The sequence below is a fragment of the Mauremys mutica genome, chromosome 6, assembly GCF_020497125.1.
Source record: "Mauremys mutica isolate MM-2020 ecotype Southern chromosome 6, ASM2049712v1, whole genome shotgun sequence".
Taxonomy (NCBI): Eukaryota; Metazoa; Chordata; order Testudines; family Geoemydidae; genus Mauremys; species Mauremys mutica.
Window position 1 is genome coordinate 60,700,952 of NC_059077.1, and position 22,064 is coordinate 60,723,015.

At 41.3% G+C, this 22,064-nt stretch overlaps 1 long non-coding RNA gene across 1 annotated transcript in view; it reads left to right on the plus strand.

Moving 5' to 3' along the window:
* Positions 1-14,301: 14,301 nt before the first annotated feature.
* LOC123373230 overlaps positions 14,302-22,064 on the plus strand; it is a 43,703-nt gene continuing 35,940 nt past the window's right edge. Inside the window, exon 1 of the long non-coding RNA XR_006580622.1 lies at positions 14,302-14,392. This is a non-coding gene — a long non-coding RNA (uncharacterized LOC123373230). The remainder of the gene's footprint in view (positions 14,393-22,064) is intronic.

Below are 22,064 nucleotides of genomic sequence, written 5' to 3' on the forward strand. Positions count from 1 at the left end.
GAAGTGGTTTTAGCAGTGTGGCTAACTGTGAGATGAACTTTCCATAGTAGTTCAGTAGTCCTAGAAACGAGCGCAGCTGGCTTACATTTCGAGGTGGAGGAGCCTCCACAATAGCTTTAACTTTTGCAGGGGCCTTATGAAGACCTGCAGAATCAATGATGTGTCCCAAATATTCAATAGAGGGCTTGAAGAATTCACACTTGTCTTTGCGAACTCGTAGGCCATACTCTTCCAGTCTTTGTAGGGTAGCCTCTAAATTCTTTAAGTGATCCTCTTCATTTCTTCCAGTGACCAGGATATCATCCAGATAGCACTGAACTCCTGACAAGCCACACAAGATCTGGTCCATAGCCCTCTGGAACAGGGCGGGAGCAGATGTTATTCCGAAGGGTAGGCGGCAGTATCGATAAAGCCCCTTATGAGTCACAATAGTCAACAGCTCTTGGGACTTTTCATCGACGTGCATCTGTAAATATGCTTGACTCAGATCAATCTTACTGAACTTTTGTCCCCCAGCCAGGCCTGCGAAGAGGTCATCGATGCGGGGAAGCGGGTATTGCTCTGCACACAACACTGGGTTGACAGTGACTTTAAAATCACCGCAAATCCGGAGAGAGCCATCTTTCTTCACTATTGGAACGATAGGAGTGGCCCATGAGCTATGGGTAACTGGTATTAGGACTCCATTGGTGACCTGGCGCTCCAGGTCTGCTTCAACTTTTGGCCTGATGGCATATGGCACAGTTCGGATATTTTGGTGGACTGTCAGGTTTAATGTTCAATGTCACAGTGATTCCCTTCATACTTCCCAAATCATCTCCAAAAACAGCAGCATGTTTCCTTAGTATAGGGGTTAGACTGGTTTCTTCTTTAGTCATCCGGTGCACTTCTGCCCAGTTCAGTTGAATCTTCCCAAGCCAAGACCTACCCATTAAGGCTGGGTAGTTACCTCTCACCACAAACAGTGGCAATTTAGCCACCTGTCCATTGATAATGGCAATTTAGCCACCTTAACATCAATAGTGCCCAGCATAGGCACAGCTTCTCCCGTATACGTCTTCAGAACAGTTTTTGTTGCCTTAAGCGGAAGATGCTGTAGCTTTTCTTTATACACAGTCTCGGAGATCAGTGAGACGGCTGCACCGGTGTCCAGTTCCATGCGTATACGTTTGCCATCCAATAATGGGGTTACCCAGCATTCATGTGAGCCCACTGCCAAAGACAAAACATGCAGTGGCACTTTCTCTTGCGCTGAGGTGTCACCTTGATCATCCTGGGTCTGCTCTAGGGTATGCAAGGTTCCTCTTTTTGTCGGCCAGACCACAGGCCTCCTTTTCTTTTGATTACAGGCACACTCAATGTGTCCCTTTTTGCCACAGTGTCGACACACCAGGTCCTTACACCAGTATTCCGATGCCTGGTGACCTGGCTTACCACAGCGGTAACATTCTTGACTCTGCACCATTTTGTGGGTCAGTTCTTGTGACACTTTTTTCGCTCTAGGGGATGCACCGATGTATTGCGCCTCCCTTGTAGCCAGTTCCATGGAGACAGCAATATCAACAGCCTTCTGTAAGGTAAGCTGAGCCTCTGTCAGTAGGCGCTTCCGTATAGCTTCACTGTACAGGCCACACACTAACCTGTCACGCAGGGCATCATGTAACATTTCTTTAAATTCACAGTGTTCTGCTAGCTTTTTTAAAATGGCTACAAATTGTACAACTGTTTCATCTTCCTTTTGGTCTCTTTTGTGGAACCTATATCTTTCAGCAATTACCAGTGGTTTTGGGGAGAAATGGGACCCCAGGATTTCCACAATGTCACTGTAAGATTTAGTCTCAGGCTTAACAGGGTGTAGTAAGCTGCGTAGCAGGGAGTAGGGTTTAGCCCCTACAACACTTAAGAATATTGGCACCTTCTTTGTTTCTGTAATGTCATTTGCAATACCAAAAAGCTCAAAACGCTCAGTATACACATGCCACTGCTCTATATTTTCATCAAAAGGTTCCAGTGGCCTGGTCAGAGTAGCCATGATTTTAGTTTCACTTTCACAGTCAGTGCAAACAAGCAGTATTTTTATTTGTTTGTTTTGTACTTTGACTTCTACTTCCTTCTGTTACTGGAGCAGCACCAGGATCCCATCCTCATCGCCACTTGTTATATCCTTGGGGGCAGCCGGTTTAGGAAGAAATCACTTGAAGCCAGACAGCAGACAGCTAACAAAACCACCATTTTATTTACAGACACAGAGCTCACCCAGCCGGCCGAAACCGGCTGGGCTATCCCCTAATAATCTAACTCAGTTGCCATAGGAACAAAAACCATGACAACCAAATACACAACAACAGGCACCAGCACATGGTCTTATCAGCCACTCTAAGACCTGGCCAATTTGAACTAGCATTGGGTCGGGTAGGGTATCAAATTTAGCTGCCTCTTGCTGGTAACAGGTTTACAGCAGGGTTGCAAAATATGCAGTTTTGGGGTCCTAGGAGAGAGTGGGAGTGGCAGCCATGATGGTTAAGCCAATTTTTCTCCCAAAGTCTCTTTCTTTACAGACCTCATCCTCTCATCATTTTGTTCACAATACAATTCTGACATGCTAATTTTAGTTTAATGATTTCTGATTCCACACTTCTCTTGTTTACCAAGCATGATCTTAATACAGTGTTTGAGTCACATTCATAAGCTTTTTGTGTAGACTAACTCAGTCTTTCTGTCTCATTTTGGCACCTTTTTCCATCAACATTTGTTACAGGTTATTGTGACATCTTATGAACTTACTCTTTTTATAGTTGAGCTCATAATTGGGCCTACAAATTTACACTAATTATCACAATAGGACCTCAGCTATTCTAATTTTGTTGCTAGACCTTTCCTCCTCCACTCTCTATTCTCTAGCCTCATGACTAGGTTGAGGATTCTTGGGGATCATCTATACATGATCTGGACAATCAGACTGTTTTCTGAATTTGTGGTGGTAAGGAGAGGAGAAATTTTCTCTCTGTATTATTTTCTCAGTAAGCAAAGTAATATTTTAATTAAAATAGTATTGTGTTTTTAATTTCAAATTGCCCTAATTAGCCCACAGCAATGGATAGAATTTGAATGCAATAAGGTTTGGTTCTATCAAGGAACTTCTAAACTCAAAACATTTGAGTGGCCTTAAAATTCAAACATAGTTATTTCTAAAGTACTTTAACTTAGTCCTCTGAATACTCCATCATTTCAAAGGCATCTCCAGCAAACACTTCCAGTCAGAAACTTGGATTTATATCAGTTATTGTTGATTTTAATGTCAACAATTCTAAATAGTGGAACAGAGGTGAGAGAAAAGCTTGTAGAAGGAAGGAATCCCATATACTTTTCGACTTCTTGTATTACTTATTTTAGGTTTGTCATTTTCAGAATTTGTTTCTGCTTCTGTCCCATATTTGGGGTTTTCCTACATTTATAATCTACTTTCTCAGTACATGCATTGAATGTGTGTGGTAGCTCATTTGTAATGTACACTCTGCATAACTTTTACATGTTCGAGGTTTTTTTTCCCCCATTCTAGAAATTTACCTTCCTCTGACAATTGTGAAAATCTCCAAAATAACAGATTCATACCAGGACTTGCTATATTGCTGTCTGGCCAGAACAGCTGGAGCTACTTCCATTATCCTTGTCTTCGAATCTGTCCTGTTTTTTGTTTTAGATGCACATTTCTATTTATACGGTCTTATTTTTAAATCAGTTTCTTATTTTGTCCCAGAAGCACCTTTCCCTATGATTGCCCTCATCGCACAGCTCTTCTTGATTTACATTTTTAGGGATCCCTGTAGAGAAGACATTTTCCTAGCGGTGTTTGTGCAAGCCATATCAGACTGGAATAAAAAGAAGAGGAAAGCTGGAAAAAACAACTAAATTACAAAACCAAACGTCAAAATTAATTTAAGTCAGTGGCTGAAAGGTAATTTACCTGTGCTGGATTCTGATTTGCAAATGAACAAATCATCAGTCCTGTTGGTAAGCTAGGACTTTTGTGAAATCCTGTTAAAGCTTCTCCCTTGACAAAACGGGCTTTCCCTTTATTATTAATTAAAGTCCCTGTTTGGCCAAGGGAGAAAATCCTTCTTTATGCTCACTAATACAGCCTTTATGCACACTAATCCATGTGGCTTCTGTTTTTTATCTTTGATGCTGTTGTAGCTTCACTCACCCACCCCCCACCTCCCCGGTGTTGTGACTTCATTTATTGAAACTTTTTGTTTTGAAAGTAGGAATGAATCTAACTGATACAAGATCCTAATCAACAATGTGTTTTATATAGAAGAATGGAATGGAAGAGGACTGATTTCATTACCAATAAAACATATACATCACCTAATTACTGTAATCATAAATACCATGAATTAATTGGTTAATAGATTTTCTACACTAAAATTTTAGAAAAGTACAGGAGGAAAAAAAATCTTTTTAATACCTCTATAAATAGGATATTTTAAATATTACTGTGAAATTTATTTTTCATAATTTTGGTGCCTTAGGCATTGATTCTATTCTCATTAGCGTTTCTGGCAAAGCTCCCATTGACTTGAATGGTGCAGGATGATCATTTGAATAGCATCCTATTCCACCCATTGCAAAATCTGCAAATACAAATTACGTTTGCCTATGGCTTCCTTTTACCTCTCGGTGAAATCTTTGGTGCTCTTAAATGCTTATCATGCCATCATCTCTTTTAAATAAAACTGTTAATTATCCACAAAATCTGTTTTGGAGGAGAGGGTTTTTTTTATTTTGTTCTGTTTTTGTTTTTGTTTTGTTTCTAGTGCACAGGATATTGCATACCATTTTATACGTTCTCCCATTCTAACTTGAATCTGAGACTTGAGGTCTGAATCTCATCTCGGCAGACTGTTATAATGTTATTGTATCACATTCACTGTGATTTCTCTGGAGATGTATGAAATGTCTGGAAATATAAATAACTTAGTACTCTGACAAATATGTGACTCATATAGCTCTCTGGATAACCTCCGATTTTTTTTATTTCTTTGAAACTGCAAAAATTGTCTAAACCTCATTTCAGATTTGCCTTGTCCTGAGGATTTCTCCAGTTACACTAAACAACAAAAACTTTATTTTACCATGGATATAATAGTTTTACTTAGTGATTCAGGTATCCCGCACCAGTTTTTTGTAAAATCCCGATATCATCATCTAATCTCTGTTGAAGCCAATCTGCAAATTACATGTACATTGCAATACAATGAACCATGGGCTGGTGATATTGTAGAGGTGTGGTTTCTGAAAGCCTTTATCAGTGACCAGTTGATCTTTAAAACATTTTATGAGTCAGTGCTAATCTTAGTTTTCAGTTTTAGCAGTTTCTAACCTTTTTCATTGTGGAGCTAGCGATTGATTTACATGTTGAAAGCTAGGATTGCATTGGTGAGGATGTGAGTGCCCAAACCTTGGCAGTTCTTTAGTACTAGGCTGGGTTCTGATGGTGTGGTAACCAGCGACTTGAAGGGTCTGCTTAGTTCAGACCAAATGAATAAGCTGTGGCAAAAGCCAAAAAAACACAGTTTGGGGCCTGGTTCCCCCATTTATTTGATACTGCCTTAGAACCTGTATCTGCAACCTTTTCTCATGTTGAATAGTTTATGGACTCAACGTGAAAAAGTGTTACCCTTTGTTACATTGAGTATCAGAATTGAGAGCCGAACTTCTACTTCACAAAGCCATTTCAGAGAGAGACTGTACATCTGTGATTTCAGGGAGGTTCTGTTAGTAGGTGTATCTAAGTGACAGAGTTGCTTTCTTCTAACACTGAACAAGAAAATTAGAACAAGATAAAAGCTTTTCTGTCTCACTGTAGAATTTCTGACTAGAATCTTTCTTAGTCCCTCCATCCTGCCTTCTGGCTACATATTTAAAGAGAGTACATGGTGAGTAAGCGTGTAGCCTTTCAGCTGAGAACTGGAATAATAATAGTTACAAGATGTACTGTAGTACATTGGTAGATTTGCATGGAAAGCTTGTCTTGTTCCTAGATGTAGAGAAACAAGAAAGGTGAGATAATATATTTTACTGGACCAACTTCTGTTGGTGAAAGAGACAAACTTTTGAGCCACAAAACTCTTCTTCAGGTTTGGGAAGCATCACAGCTAAATGCCAGGTGGAACAAATTGTGGAGCATATAAATAGTTAACACATTCAAAGGGACCAGTCACAGCAAAATGACCTGATTTAGTGTCACTCCTATTTATTATTTGTATTCCAGTGGCATGTAAAGACTCCAACCAACATTGGGGTACCATTGTAATAGGCACTGTATAAAACACATAGTAATAGAGGGTCCTTCCATCCAAGAGTTTTACATCTAAATTGATAAGACAGAATAGAAAGGGAAATGGACACATGAAATGACTTGACCAAGATCTATCAGGAATAGAACTTGGTCCCTGGACTCCCAGTCCAGTTCCCTATCCATTGAACTGTACCACCTGCATTAATAGTTCAGGAACATTTAATTCATTCACAACTTCAGAGAGACTGGGGTGCAGTTACATGATGGGAAACATTATCCTAGATTTCAAACATATGCTAAACAGAATAATACAAATAGTTGTTTTCCTGGAATTTCTGTAAAATATGGTGATATCTCCTAACAACATTACTGGTAGAAAGTGATGTATTTCATTTTTTCTTTGCTGTGATGAGGTCTCTAAAAATTTCTATGTACCTGCATGCTTCTGAACTAGCATGGATAATCTCTGATATGATTCTTTTCCCATTTCTAAATGCTTAATTTTGGAAATCTCTGCATATGCTTTTCTGATTGTGCACACATTAATTTCAGTGTAAGACATGAATACAAAGGGATTCACATGGAGAAGGCTAATTGTGTATCCAACAAAAAAAATAGGAAAAGTCAACCCTTCACAGCAAATTGCTGCAAAAAAAGTGACATATCACTTGATTTTTCAACAAAATATTTTCTTTCATTCTTTCTTTGGCAATAAGATTATTTAAAAATCAGATGCACATTCCAATGTTCCATATTTTTTATATATAAAGCCAATTTATATATACAGATTCTTCCATGAGGTTTTTTTAAAGATATATAATTTCCTTAAAAAAAACTCATGGAAGAATCTGGCTCAGAAGCAGGCTGGACAGGCTTAGGAAGACCATTGCTTGTTCTGAAAAATTTCCAGAAGTCATGGCTTTTGTCATAAAACTCATGACTTTGAAAAAATATCCAGTCTCTGCCTTGATAGCTCCCTTATTGTGCATCTCTGAGACTCTGCATCTCTGTTGGGACTAAATTTTATCTCCAGTTATACACTAGTGAAAATCTGGACTATCTGCAGTGAAGCCACTGGAGATATTTATAGTGGTATGACAGAGGGTAGATCTGACTCTTAACTATTACAGTAGCTCCCCCCGGGCCAATATTTCTAGCATAAAAATAGGTCCACGTTCCTAGAAAAATGAATGTATAATTGCACATGCAAAAATGCATGCTCATTTGCCACCTAAATAGAGTTCATTTACAGTAAATGTATCTTGAAATTATCATGTATTTGGTCATGAGTAATCACAGTAATTAGGTGTGCAATTATACATACATTCATACAAACACAATTGCACATGTAATGTCTTTAGGACCTGATCTAAAGCCCACTGAGATGAAGGAAAAACTCCCACTCACGCTAATGGGCTTTGAATAAGGCCTCTAGTCAATCATTTCTAAGGCCTGGTCTACACTAGGACTTTAATTCGAATTTAGCAGCGTTAATTCGAATTAACCGTGCACCCGTCCACACCAGGAAGCCATTTAATTCGACCTAGAGGGCTCTTTAGTTCGAATTCGGTACTCCACCCCGACGAGGGAAGTAGCGCTAAATTCGACATGGCTATGTCGAATTAGGCTAGGTGTGGATGCAAATCGAACTTACTAGCTCCGGGAGATATCCCACACTGCACCACTCTGTTGACGCTCTGAACAGCAGTCCGAGCTCAGATGTTCTGATCAGCCATACAGGAAAAGCACCGGGAAAATTTGAATTCCTTTTCCTGTCTGGCCAGTTTGAATCTCATTTCCTGTGTGGACATCGTGGCGAGCTCAGCAGCACTGGCAGCGATGCAGAGCTCTCCAGCAGAGGAGTCCATGCAATCTCAGAGTAGAAAGAGGGCCCCAGCATGGACTGACCGGGAAGTCTTGGATCTGATCGCTGTGTGGAGCGATGAGTCTGTGCTTTCGGAGCTGAGCTCCAAAAAACGGAATGCAAAGACCTACGAGAAGGTCTCCAAAGCCATGGCACTCAGAGGATACAGCCGGGATGCAACGCAGTGCCGCGTGAAAATCAAGGACCTAAGACAAGGCTACCAAAAAATCAAAGCGGCAAACGGACGCTCCGGAGCCCAGCCCCAGACATGCTGCTTCTACGAGGCACTGCATGCCATTCTCAGTAGGTCTGCCACCACTGCCCCACCAGTGACCGTGGACTCTGAAGATGGGATAGTGTCGAGGGGCAGTTTCTCGGCGATGTTCGCCGATGGGGAAGATGAGGAAGGGTTTGTGGAGGACAAGGCAGGCGACAGCGGTTACAATACTGCTTTCCCCGACAGCCAGGATCTCTTCATCACCCTCACAGAGATCCCCTACCAACCCTCCCCGGCCGTTAACCCGGACTCCGAATCAGGGGAAGGATCAGTCGGTAAGTGCTATAAACATGTAAACATTTATATTTTAACAAAACAGGAATAAAAACTATATAAAAAGAAGGTCAATGCATATAGGGATCGAACAGAAATCCTCTTGGGACAGTTCTACGAAGCTCTCTGAGAGGTACTCGAAAAGCCTCCGCAGGAGGTTCCTGGGGAGAGGTGCCTTGTTGGGTGCTCCGTGGAAGCACACTCTTCCGCGCCAGGCCATCCTGAGGTATAATGGGAGCATCGCCTTGACCAGCATGGCAGCATAGTGCCCTGGTCTGTGCAGGGATTCATGCAGCATTCGCTCTCTGTTTCTCCTGGAGACCCGCCTCAGGGTGATCTCGCTCGGCGACTGCTGCATCTAATTAGGGGAATTACTTTAATGTTAGTATTGTGAATGCTTGACTTTTCCTTTGCATAACAATGACCGTCGTTTAACAGCCGCGTGTTGTAGGCTGCAGAGGAAAAGCATACAGGGATCTTTCCCGTGCACAGCCGCGAGGGACTGGAATAGGGTCAGACTTTATGCTTTCCAGATTGCCTGCAGCAGGAGGGCACTGCTATCCATTAACTGTTAAGCAGCCTAAAGTTTCCGGCTTACCAGGCCTGGCTGCTACACGGATTCTGCTGTCCTGCCCCGCTTGTCCGATCTCCAGTGCAAGACCCCAGGCAATGAAAGCGAATGCCGAAAATTCGAACTTGTCCTGAGAGCACATGAGATTAGGTGCCCTGTATGGTCTTGTTCACAGAAACTGAGTAGACTGTGTTCAGTGTTCGCAAACATGTATCTTTGGAAGGAAATCACTTCCTTTTTCCCATCACACAGCTGCGGCTCTTTCCCGAACTGCCCCGGCATCCCCCTCACAGAGGCTGGCGCAGATTAGGCGGCGAAAGAAAAAGACTTGGGACGAGATGTTCGCTGAACTGATGGCCTGCTCCAGAGCTGAGGCGGCCCAGCAGAGCCAGTGGAGGGAGACCCTCTCTCAGCAGCAGCGCTCACACAGCGAACGGGAGGACAGGTGGCGGCAGGAAGACCAGCAGGCGACTCAAACGCTGCTTGGACTAATGAGGGAGCAAACGGACACGCTCCGGCACCTTGTGGATGTTCTGCAGGACCACAGGCAGGAGCAGAGAGCCCCCCTGAACTGTATCTGCAACCGCCCTCCCCCGCCACAAAGTCCTGTCCCCTCCTCACCCAAAATCACAAGGAGGGGCGCTAGGGGCCGTGAAAACTGTCACTCCACCCCAGCAGAGCGCTCATGTACCAAACAGCTCTCATTCCCTAAAGTATGAGAATTGCTTGCCTTCCTGGCTCACCCGATCCCAAATCCCAGTTTCATCCCCCAACTGTGTAGTTGAGTATTAAAAATAGTTTGCTGTTCATTACTGTTTCCGTCATGTTTCTTTGCAGAAGACTTTGTGTGAAGGGGGGGGGAGGGGTTTGTTAATTGCATAGGACAGCCACCATTAACAGGGTACAGACATGGGGGCAGGATCAACAGCAGGTCACACACAGAGTGCAGTCACTAGGCACCCAGGTCACTCTGCGAGGTGTCTGCTGCCCCAGGTCAGTCTGGGAGGTGTATGTTGCCCCAGGGTCCGAGCGCCTGGCATCCACAAATGGCAAGGCAGGCTGCCCTTACCATGCCCTTCCACCCTAGCCATGAACCTCTCCGATGCCCTGAGCCCCAGCCAGAGCCATCATCCACCCACACCTACTCACCCTTCCCACACACCCCTCACCCCTTCCTGCAAACCCACCCCTTCCTGCACACCCTCCGGTAACCGTCCTCCCCCCAGAGACCGCTGTAGGAGCAGGAGCCTGTCAGTCCTCGAGTGTAGAAGCGGTCTGTACAACACTGCACACCGTACCCACCACAGTCTGCGTCCCTGTTGGAACCCTTGAACGAGAATTCGTTAGTAAAGAAAACTTTGTTAATTAAAAATGTTCCAATAACTTTATTTTTAAACATCTGTTGGAAGGGGGGAAACCTGGTGAACGGGGTATGTAACCGCTGAAAAACGTCAATAGTAACTGAAACAGGGGCAGGTTCAGCTTCTCTGTAAAGAGACTGGACAGTCATAGGTTACCCTGCTCTCTGAGGAACCTAGCTTTCAAAGACTCCCGGATGCACAGCGCTTCCCGCTGGGCTCTTCTAATTGCACGGGTGTCTGGCTGAGCGTAATCAGCAGCCATGCGATTTGCCTCAACCTCCCATCCCACCATAAAGGTCTCCCCCTTGCTCTCACAGAGATTGTGGAGCACACAGCAAGCTGCAATAACAATGGGGATATTGGTTTCGCTGAGATCCGAGCGAGTGAGTAAGCTCCTCCATCTCCCCTTGAGACGTCCGAAAGCACACTCCACTACTATTCTGCACTTGCTCAGCCGGTAGTTGAAGAGCTCCTTGTCACTGTCCAGGGCGCCTGTATAGGGCTTCATGAGCCAGGGCATTAGCGGGTAGGCTGGGTCCCCGAGGATCACTGTAGGCAGCTCCACATCCCCAACACTTACTTTGTGGTCCGGGAAGAAACTACCTTCCTGCAGGCGTCTAAACAGACCAGCGTTCCTGAACACACGCACGTCATGAACCTTGCCCGGCCACCCGACGTAGATGTTGGTAAAACGTCCCCTATGGTCAACCAGTGCTTGCAGCACCATTGAAAAGTAGCCCTTTCGGTTAATATACTGGCTGGCCTGGTGGGCCGGTCCCAGGATAGGGATGTGAGTGCCATCTATAGCCCCACCGCAGTTTGGGAATCCCATCGCGGCGAAGCCATCTATGATGACCTGGACATTTCCCAGGGTCACCACCTTTGAGAGCAGTAGGTCAACGATTGCGTGGGCTACTTGCATCACAGCAACCCCCACGGTAGATTTGCCCACGCCAAAGTGGTTCGCTACTGACCGGTAGCTGTCTGGCGTTGCAAGTTTCCAGAGGGCTATGGCCACTCGCTTCTGCACACTCAGGGCTGCTCGCATCCGGGTGTCCTGGCGCTTCAGGGCAGGGGCCAGCAAGTCACACAGTTCAAGGAAAGTGCCCTCACGCATCCTGAAGTTTCGAAGCCACTGTGATTCATCCCAGACCTGCAGCACTATGTGGTCCCACCAGTCTGTGCTTGTTTCCCGGGCCCAGAATCGCCATCCCATAGCATGAACGTGACCCATTGCCACCATGATCTCCGCGGCGCGGGATCCCGTGCTTTGTGAGAGGTCTGTGCCACTCTCACACTTCATGTCTTCACTGCGCTGCCGGAGCCTCCTCGCCCGATTTCTCAGCAGCTGACTGTGGAAGAGGTGGACGATAAGGTGCGAGGAGTTGACAACGGCCATAAGTGCAGCGATGATCGCAGCGGGCTCCATGCTCGCAGTGCTGTGGCGTCCACGCTGTCACTGACCAGAAAAGTGCGCGAACAGAGTTCCTGCCGGCTCTTTCAAGGAGAGAGGGCGGGAGTGATGGTTGAATGACGACAGTTACCCAAAACCACCCTCGACACATTTTTCCCCCAATGGGAAGCGGGGACTGCGGGAACTGTGGGATAGCTGCCCAGAATGCACCGCTTCCAGTGTCGACGCTTGCCCTGTTAGTGTGGACTCACAAAGTCGAATTAGTGTCCTTAGTGTGGATACACAAATTCGAATTCATCAGGTCGAATCCACAAATTCGACCTAAGTTAAATCGAACTACTCTTGTAGTGTAGACATACCCTAAGTGCTAAAAGATGTGATGAACCCAACAATTATTTTTATTTTTATTTTAATAATTTTGAAGCTTCAATATGAGCATTTAAAGTAATGAAGCCCTTATCAAGAAAGTTTCTCTGTATAAAGTTACTGGAATTTCGTGAGTGGGAGTTTTTCCTTTAAAGTTATAACAGTACTTTGATGCTGTCATGTTTGATTACACAGAAATAGTACTGTTATAACTTTAAATACAGTACATGGAATGAAAATACCTTTCCGAACCAAGGCAGGAAGTCTTAAGGGAGTTAGCAATGTACAAAGTAGGCAAAGTAGATGAAGGCAGAAATTTTGAAGTGTGAAATGGCAATAAGCATGTGGGAGGAGTACAAGGAAACAGAGAGAGAGGAAAAGCTGAATGACTTTTACAGTATTACAAAAAGAGATTTAAAGCTGCTTTGTGGTTTAGGCAGTTCTCCAAAACCAGGGTGGGAAAACCACTGACAATGAATTAAAACAATCCATGATTTATCCCAGTGGTTCTCAAACTTTTGTACTGGTGACCTCTTTCACATAGCAAGCCTCTCCAACCCCCCCTTGTAAATTAAAAACACTTTTTTATATATTTAACACCATTATAAATGTTGGAGGCAAAGCAGGGTTTGGGGTGGAGGCTGACAGCTCATGATCCTCTGTTTTTTGGCTCATTCTAGCTACAAAATTGGTGTGTTGATAGAGAAGCCAAACTATATAGGGATGTCTTAGCCACAATAACATCACGAGTTAGCATCCTCCAGTTTCTGGAGTTTACTACAGGGCAAAAAGTGCTCAAAAGTCATGTCTGAGACTGTATTTCTGACTTTCATAGGCGAACACCGCTGGTTAATTTGGTCTGCATTAGTACAGGACATATGGAAGTCTCTCATCTGATAGTTCACCTACAATAAGGGAAAGAAAACTCTATATTTGATTTCTGTGAAAATAGTCTCTGACCATGTTCCAAAGACAATTGGCACAACTCTTAACTACAGCTGACTGAAAAATGAGGGGAAAAAAATTGAGACAATTTTGCAAAAATCATGCTGCTTTTTTTTTTACCAGCTTTTATATAGCCATTGGTATATCATCTGAGCACCTCACAGTCTTTTCAAGTAGTTAGCTTCACAACACACCTTTAATATAGGGAAATATTTCACTTTACAGGTGAGGAACTGAAGCACAGAGAGATTGATATCTGGAATTTTAAAGGTATTTAACTGTTGCGGCACTCAGTTTTGCAATGCCTACCTGATTTAGGTGCCTAACCTCACTTTCAAAATGGATTTAGGCACTTAGGAGCCAAGATCCCATTGTCTATCAGTGGGATTTAGGCTCCTAAATGCCTAAATCCTTTTGAAAATGAGATTTAGGCTCCTAAAACAGTTAAGCATTGCAACACAGAGCGCCTCACCACCTAAATGCCTTTAAAAATCTGGGCTTAAGTGACTGGGCCCAAAATCAAAGAAGAAATCTGTGGCAGAGCAAAGAATTGAATGCTGGTGTCCTAAATTCCAGACTAGTTACTGAACCACTGGACAAGTCAGTATTTGCTGCTTCACAATGGCATGCTGGAGATGCAACATAGCAAAGGTAATGTGACCAATCAGTGAGTTATGGATGAAAATACCCCTTGCATTGCTTATGGGCATTTTTGGGTCAAAAAAGCAATAACCCAATTTGTTTTCCAAAATCTGATTTACATAACAGAAACATAATTTATATGTTAAATATTTGAACCATGTGATCACAAGCACTGTGTATTAGTCTTGTACAAGTGTTGTTATTTCTGATCATTAGAGTTGTTCATTTATACTATGAGCTAAATGTTAAAGAATATACTTTCACTGGAAACCTATTTTGCTAGTATGGAATGGATGAGGAACTGCTGAAACACATCAAGGGACAGTCTAGGTCAACAACAGAAGGTTCCTGGAAAGCTTCAGCACCACATTAAAAAAGGTACATCATCACCCCGTATTCTTGCTGTCACCTTAAATATCCTGACTGATATGCCTTTGACTATGAAAAAATGGCAAGGCAATCGTTAAATCCTGAACATCATCTACTACAATATGGTTTAGGCAGAGATGAGCTGATCCAAAGATTTTGGGCTGAACAAGCCAACACAGTGAAATTAACTGAAGATATGGGAGCAATTGTTTGGTGTGTCAAGCTAAGAATTGTATAAAGTCGCAATAATTCTGAACACCTGAAAAGCTGCTAAAACTTTATTGGACAATGGGTTTCTAACTGTGAATGCTCATTTTGTTCAGACTTGAAAATTGGTCCCACGTTTGCAAACTTTCCTGACATGAAACTTTTATATATATTTGATATCCATTCCATTTTCCTTTCTTGATCCATTTCACAGTACAAAAGATATCCATTCCAGTCTTGCTCCAAAAATAATACAGCATAATAATAGATACTGCAGCTTGGATACTGTAGAAACAATGTTCATGAAATATTCATTCAGTCTGACCATGTACATTTCCCTTATTATTTGCTATTTAAGAGCATTTATGCCAAAAAGTGTTTTTCAAATGAACATTTGGGGAATGACTGTTTTAATATAAAAAAACAGGAGTACTTGTGGCACCTTAGAGACTAACAAATTTGTTTGAGCATAAGCTCAAATAAATTTGCTGTAGTTTTTGCTTATGCTCAAATAAATTTGTTGTTTTTCGGATACAGACTAACACGGCAGCTACTCTGAAACCTGTTTTAATATAAATACCCATATCTGCACACAAAAATATGCAAACAAGTATTCACTGTTATTTGTTGTACTATTTGCTATTCAGTATTATTTGTGTGTTACTCTCACTTAAAATTTCAATAAACCAATCAGGGAGCAGAATCAGGACCATGTGACTTAGGCGACCAATAGCCAAATTGAATAGATGGGGAGAGGAAAAAGAAATATTTTGCATTCATAAATTGTGATAATATGTGAGAATAATGACTACAATGACAAATGATTCATAAACAGAAAAAAGGACTACATATGTCAGATAATTTTCTTCAAAATGAATAATTTGACCAGCTTTGTTTTAATATGTTCTGATGAGAAAAGAGGGGGAATTCATTTGTCTTGAGTGATGATGGAAAGCACAGGAAGGATGATTCAGAACTAGAAGACAACTGGCATCTGGAATGTAGCTTACAGCAAGTATTAGTGTGTGCCCTTTAGGGACTGGCTTTTTTTGTTTGTTTGTTTGTTTGTTACTCCCCCCGACACAATGATGTTATCTATATTGCTTTGACCAGAAAACCAACCATGATAAAAATGCTCCCATGTAAGCATGAAAGTTCCATGTCAGGCAAGTTTTGCACAAATGAGACCAATTGTGAATTCTCACCAATATGAATATTCACACTTAGAATTTTATGAATATTTAACAATTTTCAATTAGCCCACTTTGGAAATCTGCAGACTTCCTGATACATCCTCATTATATTGGCTTATAGAACTTTGGGTCCAGTGTTTTCAGTAAATGTTTACCAGAGAATTTTAGGATATGTCCACACTTAAAATGCTACAGCAGCACAACTGTGCCACTGTAGCTTTTCAGTGTAGATACTACCTATTCCGATGGGAAGAGTTCTCCCATAAGTGTAGGTAATCCACCTCCCCAAGAGGCAGTAGCTATGTTGATGGAAGAATTCTTCCATTGACCTTGAGTGACATAGTTATGCTGACCTAATTTTCTAGTGTAGATCAGGGCTCAGTTAATTTTAAGGTTCCTTAAGAATCTTTTTATTTTTTTAGGCTCTTTACAGGGAATGACCACTTTTATGTCAACCATACCCAAACGAATTATAGTTTATTTAAGACAGCCAAGGCAATTTCAGTGGTTGGGTGTCAGGGCTATTTCACTGCTATGGGGACTTCCTGGTATGGGCTGGAGCCTGGGAACTAGGATGCCGAAGAGTGGGAGGATACCAGAGTTTTGGATCCAGCCTGAGCCTGGAAGTTGACCCAGCAATGAAACAATCCTGCAGTCAGAATCAGCTGGCGTGGGCTAGCTGCAGGCTTTTCTTTGCTTTGTAACCATACCCTATGTAGCCAAAATAGAAATACTGATGTGACTGAACTTCTTGAGAGACACAAGGTGAGTGAGGCAATATCTTTTATTGGACCAACTTCTGTTGGTGAGGACCCATGGATCTTGAAAATTTAGAGGAATATAGATCATTATAGCCGTGGAAATACGTCTTACATGTAGAAGGTCTCTGGGGTGGGTTCATGAGGTGAAAATATTGTAGAGTTTTTCTTGGAGTTGTTTGGGGAAGGATTTGATGATATCCTTAAATTCCTATGTAGTGTGGGGTCTTCTCTGAGCTGTTTTATAGTAGATGGTGTTGAAGAGTTGTTGGTTTGCCTTGTTGACATAGTAATCACAGTTGAGGACTATGATGGCACCCCCTTTGTTGGTTTGGTCACTATCTGGTGGTTGGACTTCAGGGACTGTATGGCTGTCCTCTAGGCCAGTGCTTCTCAAAGATGGTCCACCGCTTGTTCCGGGAAAGCCTCTGGTGGTCCGGGCCAATTTGTTTACCTGCCACGTCTGCAGGTTCAGCTGATTGTGGCTCCCACTGGCTGCAGTCCACCGCTCCAGGCTAATGGGCGCTGCGGGAAGGGTAGCCAGCACATCCCTCAGCCCACACCGCTTGCCGCAGCCCCCATTGGCCTGGAGTGGCGAACTGCAGCCAGTGGGAGCTGCGATCGGCCAAACCTGTGGATGCGGCAGGTAAACAAACCAGCTCAGACCACCAGGAGCTTTCCCTGAACAAGCGGCAGCCCAACTTTCAGAAGCACTGCTCTAGGCAGTGGAGAGATTGTGGTGGAAGTGATATTTATTAGGGATTTCACAATCAATTTTTGTCCTGAAGCAATCAATGTAGTATCAAGTGTCATTTCATCCACTGAGGGGAGAGGTGTCAAGTCAGATTATTTCTGTTTCATATGACTGGTGGTGGGGACATGGTAGTTGAGGGTAGTGTCACCTTTGTTGTGAAAGAATTTTGAGGCTGATTCAGTGAAAGAATCTGTCTAGTTCTCCACATGTTACTATGGTATAAGGTTCTGTGGTGTGTCCCAGGTACAGTCCCTTGGAGAGTCTAGACAGTGATGTTGAGGATGTCCTATACTATCCATGTGGTTGGTCATGGTTTCTCCTGGAAGGTGGTGTCTGTGGAGTTGTTGTAGTTGGTTCCACTTTTTGTTTTTGTGTTGGATGGATGTCATCAGTGTTTTTGTGTTTTTGTGTTGGATGGATGTCATCAGTGTTTGTTCAGGATTTCTTGCATTATCTTCAGGTAGGAGTCCTAATTTTTTCCTTCCAGTATGTGGTAGCATGTGATGATTTCTTGTTTGAGGTGATCCCTTCTGGAGTATGTGAGGTACAGGAGATGGTTCCTCAGTTTTTCTTGAAGTCCTTTTGCAGAGCTGTTCAGCATATTTAGAGTCGTATATAGTAATCAGAGGGTTATAGATGGTGAGTCTACTGGGGATAATGTTTTGTTTTTTGCATTTGGTCAGGAAGTAAATGTCTCTGCTAAGTTTGGCTTCATTCTATATGTTGTGGAGTTTACATTTCAAATGGTAAAATTTGATATCTTCCATTGTTGTTTGCTGTGTTGCAGCTATGTTGGTCCCAGGATATGAGCAAGACAAGGTGGGCGAGGTAATATTCATTATTGGGCCAACTTCTGATGGTGAAGGAGACAAGCTTTCAAGCTACACAGAACTTCTTACTTCTTACTAAAGACATTTTGCTAACAAAATCACAATGTGCAGGATAGTCTCTCATAGCTTACTAAAAACCTTACACTTATTTCTGAAATCAGATTGTTCCTCCCAAGGTATTTCATGGTGTTAATGTGCTCACTTTTATAGTGTTAATGAAGTCATTCTGCTTGCATTTAATTATCTACAAGTTTTGCTTGTTTATGGAACTGATTACGGGCCATGATGTATGTATGATGGTACATGCTTTTACAATTTGATTATTCTAAGTTGTTACTAGTTGCGTTTTCTGATAAGGCCTTATCACATTCACATTGCTTAAAATGTTGCTATTAGGATATTTATCTCAGTACGGCATTCCCATCCTGAGCCGTCTTCTTTAGCTTACTCTTAATTGATTGATGAAAGAGTGAATATTTAAACCTGTCATTAGACTACCTGCCTGTTTCCAAATCCTCTTCCCCTTTCTTTTCACGTTCATTTTTTCCTATTGTTCCCAGATATACTATGCATTCATAGATACAATGTTGGGAATATTTTGGGGAGGGTGACTATATTTGCTTTGAGACACAAAATCTGAAATACTGTTTGACGTTACCAAGGGGAAAGAACTTATATATTGATAGGTAGCAATTGTATGAGGCTGGAAATCAGCATCTCTGCCCAGGGAAAAATTATTAATCATGTTGATGACAGAAACTGCTTCTTGTTGGAGGGAAAAAATCTAGTAAAGGTTTTAAAACAATGAGGCTGATTTTGTGAGCACTAAAGCTCAATTTCAAACACCAATTACTATTTAGCCCTCTAGCTTTTCAGTGCTTCCAGGGCTTCCTGTCTTTCTCCTTTAGATGACTTACAATGTTTTTTATTCTAAGCTTAATGGTATGATGATCAGTTTTTAGCCAGCTTCCTCTTTATTGATAACTTACATTGGGATAACTTATAAAATAGAGTATCTTGGCCAAGAAGTTTCTGTACCTTAAAAAAAATCAGTTTAATCAAAAAGATTAGGAGTGATCAAATGTCTAACATGAACACGAGTGAAAATGAGATAGGATCTGAGGCTAAAATAGAGAAAGAATAAGTTAAAAATTACTTAGACAAATTAGATGTCTTCAAGTCACCAGAACCTGATGAAATGCATCCTAGAATACTCAAGTCGCTGAATGAGGAGATATCTGAGCCATTAGAGATCATCTTCGTAAACTCATGGAAGATGGGAGAGATTCCATAGGACTGGAAGAGGGCAAAAATAGTGCCAATCTATAAAAAGGGAAATAAGGGCAACCTGGGAAATTAGAGACCAGTCATCTTAACTCCAGTACCCAGAAAGATAATGGAGTAAATAATCAAGCAATCAATTTGCAAACACCTTGAAGATAATAAGGTGATAAAATCATCATGAATTTTTCAATTTCATTACCCTATAAGTAATCATATTTGAACAAACACAAAATTTGGATTTATACACTACTGTAATGGCATAAATTTCTGCCCCTTTACTGCATCTGCAAAAGGTCCTGACCGCAGCAGAAGCTGTGCAGTTCTATACCAGAGTTTGTGGAAAATGAGGATGCTGAGCAGAGTGTCTGAGTGCCATGGCCAGCATGAAGTGAGAAAGGCTGGGCAGGGCCAGAAAACCTATGAGTAGATAAAGCCACCAGCCACTTTCTTATCCTCCTCTGTAGAACAGAAGCTGAGGAATATACCCCAGGCCTCTGGCTACAGTAGCAGCCATGGAATGGTTCAACCTTCCTCAATGGAGTTCCTCTAACTCAGTCTAGTTCCTCTGCCTGAATAAAATTAACACATGCACAGAGGCCAAGCACAAGACCCATGCACAACTATGGTGCATAACCTGTGGATTTAAGTGGTGCATAGGTGTTGTACAGACTCTCTGTTAGAGCTGGGTGGAAAATTGTCACTGAAAAATGCAGGCGCAAGTCATCTTAAACATGTCATGAATTCTTCATAAATTTGTATCAATTTCATCAAATTGTTTCAATGTTAAAAGAATCCAAAAAAGATCTGTTTTGTTTTGACATTTTCCAAAGTGTTCACATTTTTTATTCAAAATGACTTTTTTCATTTCACAATATACTTCAGTTTTATTTGTATTTTATTAAAAAGTTAAAAAAGCTCAAACAATTTAAATTTTCATTCTGGGTTGAATGAAATGTATAATTTGACCCAAAATATTTTTTGTTTCTATTTGTAATGGCTATTAAGATGAAAAAATCAGCTCTATTATCTACATATGGATGAATTGCATCCATTTTTATTAAAATTAGAATTAGGCTTTTCACATTATCTCTGCATTTTTTTTCATATGCTGTTTTTCCTAAGTGAAATCCTGGCCTCTCTGAAGTCAATGGCAAAACTCCCATTGATTTTAATGGGACTAAAATTTTACCTCCAATTTATATTTATTCTTCATTATGTATTAAACATTTTGTAAGATTGTAACATAGCCAAAGGAACTCTCACATTCATTTTTCAACATTCTAATTAAACTTGCCCTTTGTATTCAAATCTGTATCTCTCTCTCACACACACACACCATCCTGGGTCCTGGTAATCTCACAGGAAATACAGATGGTTCAGAATGTTCATGCATATTTTATTTTCATCCCATTAATTAAGCTCCTCTCACCTCTCCCAGGTACTATATGTATATACTGCAGAGTTCATATTATTGTGTCTAGAAAATATTGAATGTATGTTTTCTTCTGACTTGTAATTTGAGCTAGCACATCTTAAAAATGTCATGAAATGACACATCTCAGAATATTAATTATTTCTAGTGATTTTTCAAGGAGTTGCAGGTTCTCTTCTTGTCACATCCTCTTGATTTGCCCTTCAGTCACTTCCCCTTGTTTCTAATTAATTAAGAAGATATTTAAAATGCACGTCCCCCTTACTGTGCCACTTAGTGACATATTATTCTAAGAAAATGTATTTAACTTAACCTATTACCTTAATTCAGTAGATCTGCATAGTCTGAGCAGATAATTATACATTTACAGTGCATTTATTGTAGTTGAATTTAAATATTCAATTAGCACATTAAGTTTTCATGGTGAATATTTTAAGGTTAAATCACTTATTGCTAATGCTGAAAATTGACTTCACTAATAAAGTCAATTAAACCTACTTAATGGAAGCTCATATTAAAAGCAATTTATTTAAGTTCAATTATGGACACTATCACATGGCCTGTTTCTGATACTGAACAATAAATGTGATATTTAGTTAGGGTATAACATACTCTAGTTATTATATAAACTGATATAAATAAAGCTACATAAAGAGTGAAAGTTCGGGCTAAACATTAAGGGGCATTCTACTCAGCTGCCATGAAAATGTACAAGGAATAGAGACGCACAAAGGAACACCTATGAAAACCTCACCCATAAAACCCCTACACAGTAACTGGGCACCATCTCAGTCTTTTTGCCCCTGAGTGAACCTTACCCTTCTGTATTTTGAGGGATTTTGTGGGACTTAAATGGCACTTAATGTCTTTTGCTGGCCCTGCACAGAAAGGTGAATGTATTTTGTAGAGCCAGTTGAAGCATTTCAAACTAAAAATATTAACATTAGAAATGGCTTTTTTAAAAAACAAAACTTTCACAAAGAAAAATGCTTTACTTATTCATTCTTTGTTAATTATCAGAAACAGGTTTTTTTGTGGGGGTGAGATAATATTTCTTTATAAAAATTAAGCAGTCCATTTCAACCACTTCTAAATAAAAATGTTGTGTTTTTGTTTTTTTCAGGAAAGTATCATTTTATTTTTCAACTATAGTAATTTGGGAAGAAAAATGATATTTTTGGCACCAAATGCCATGCCAGCAAAATCGTCCCTAAGCACATTAT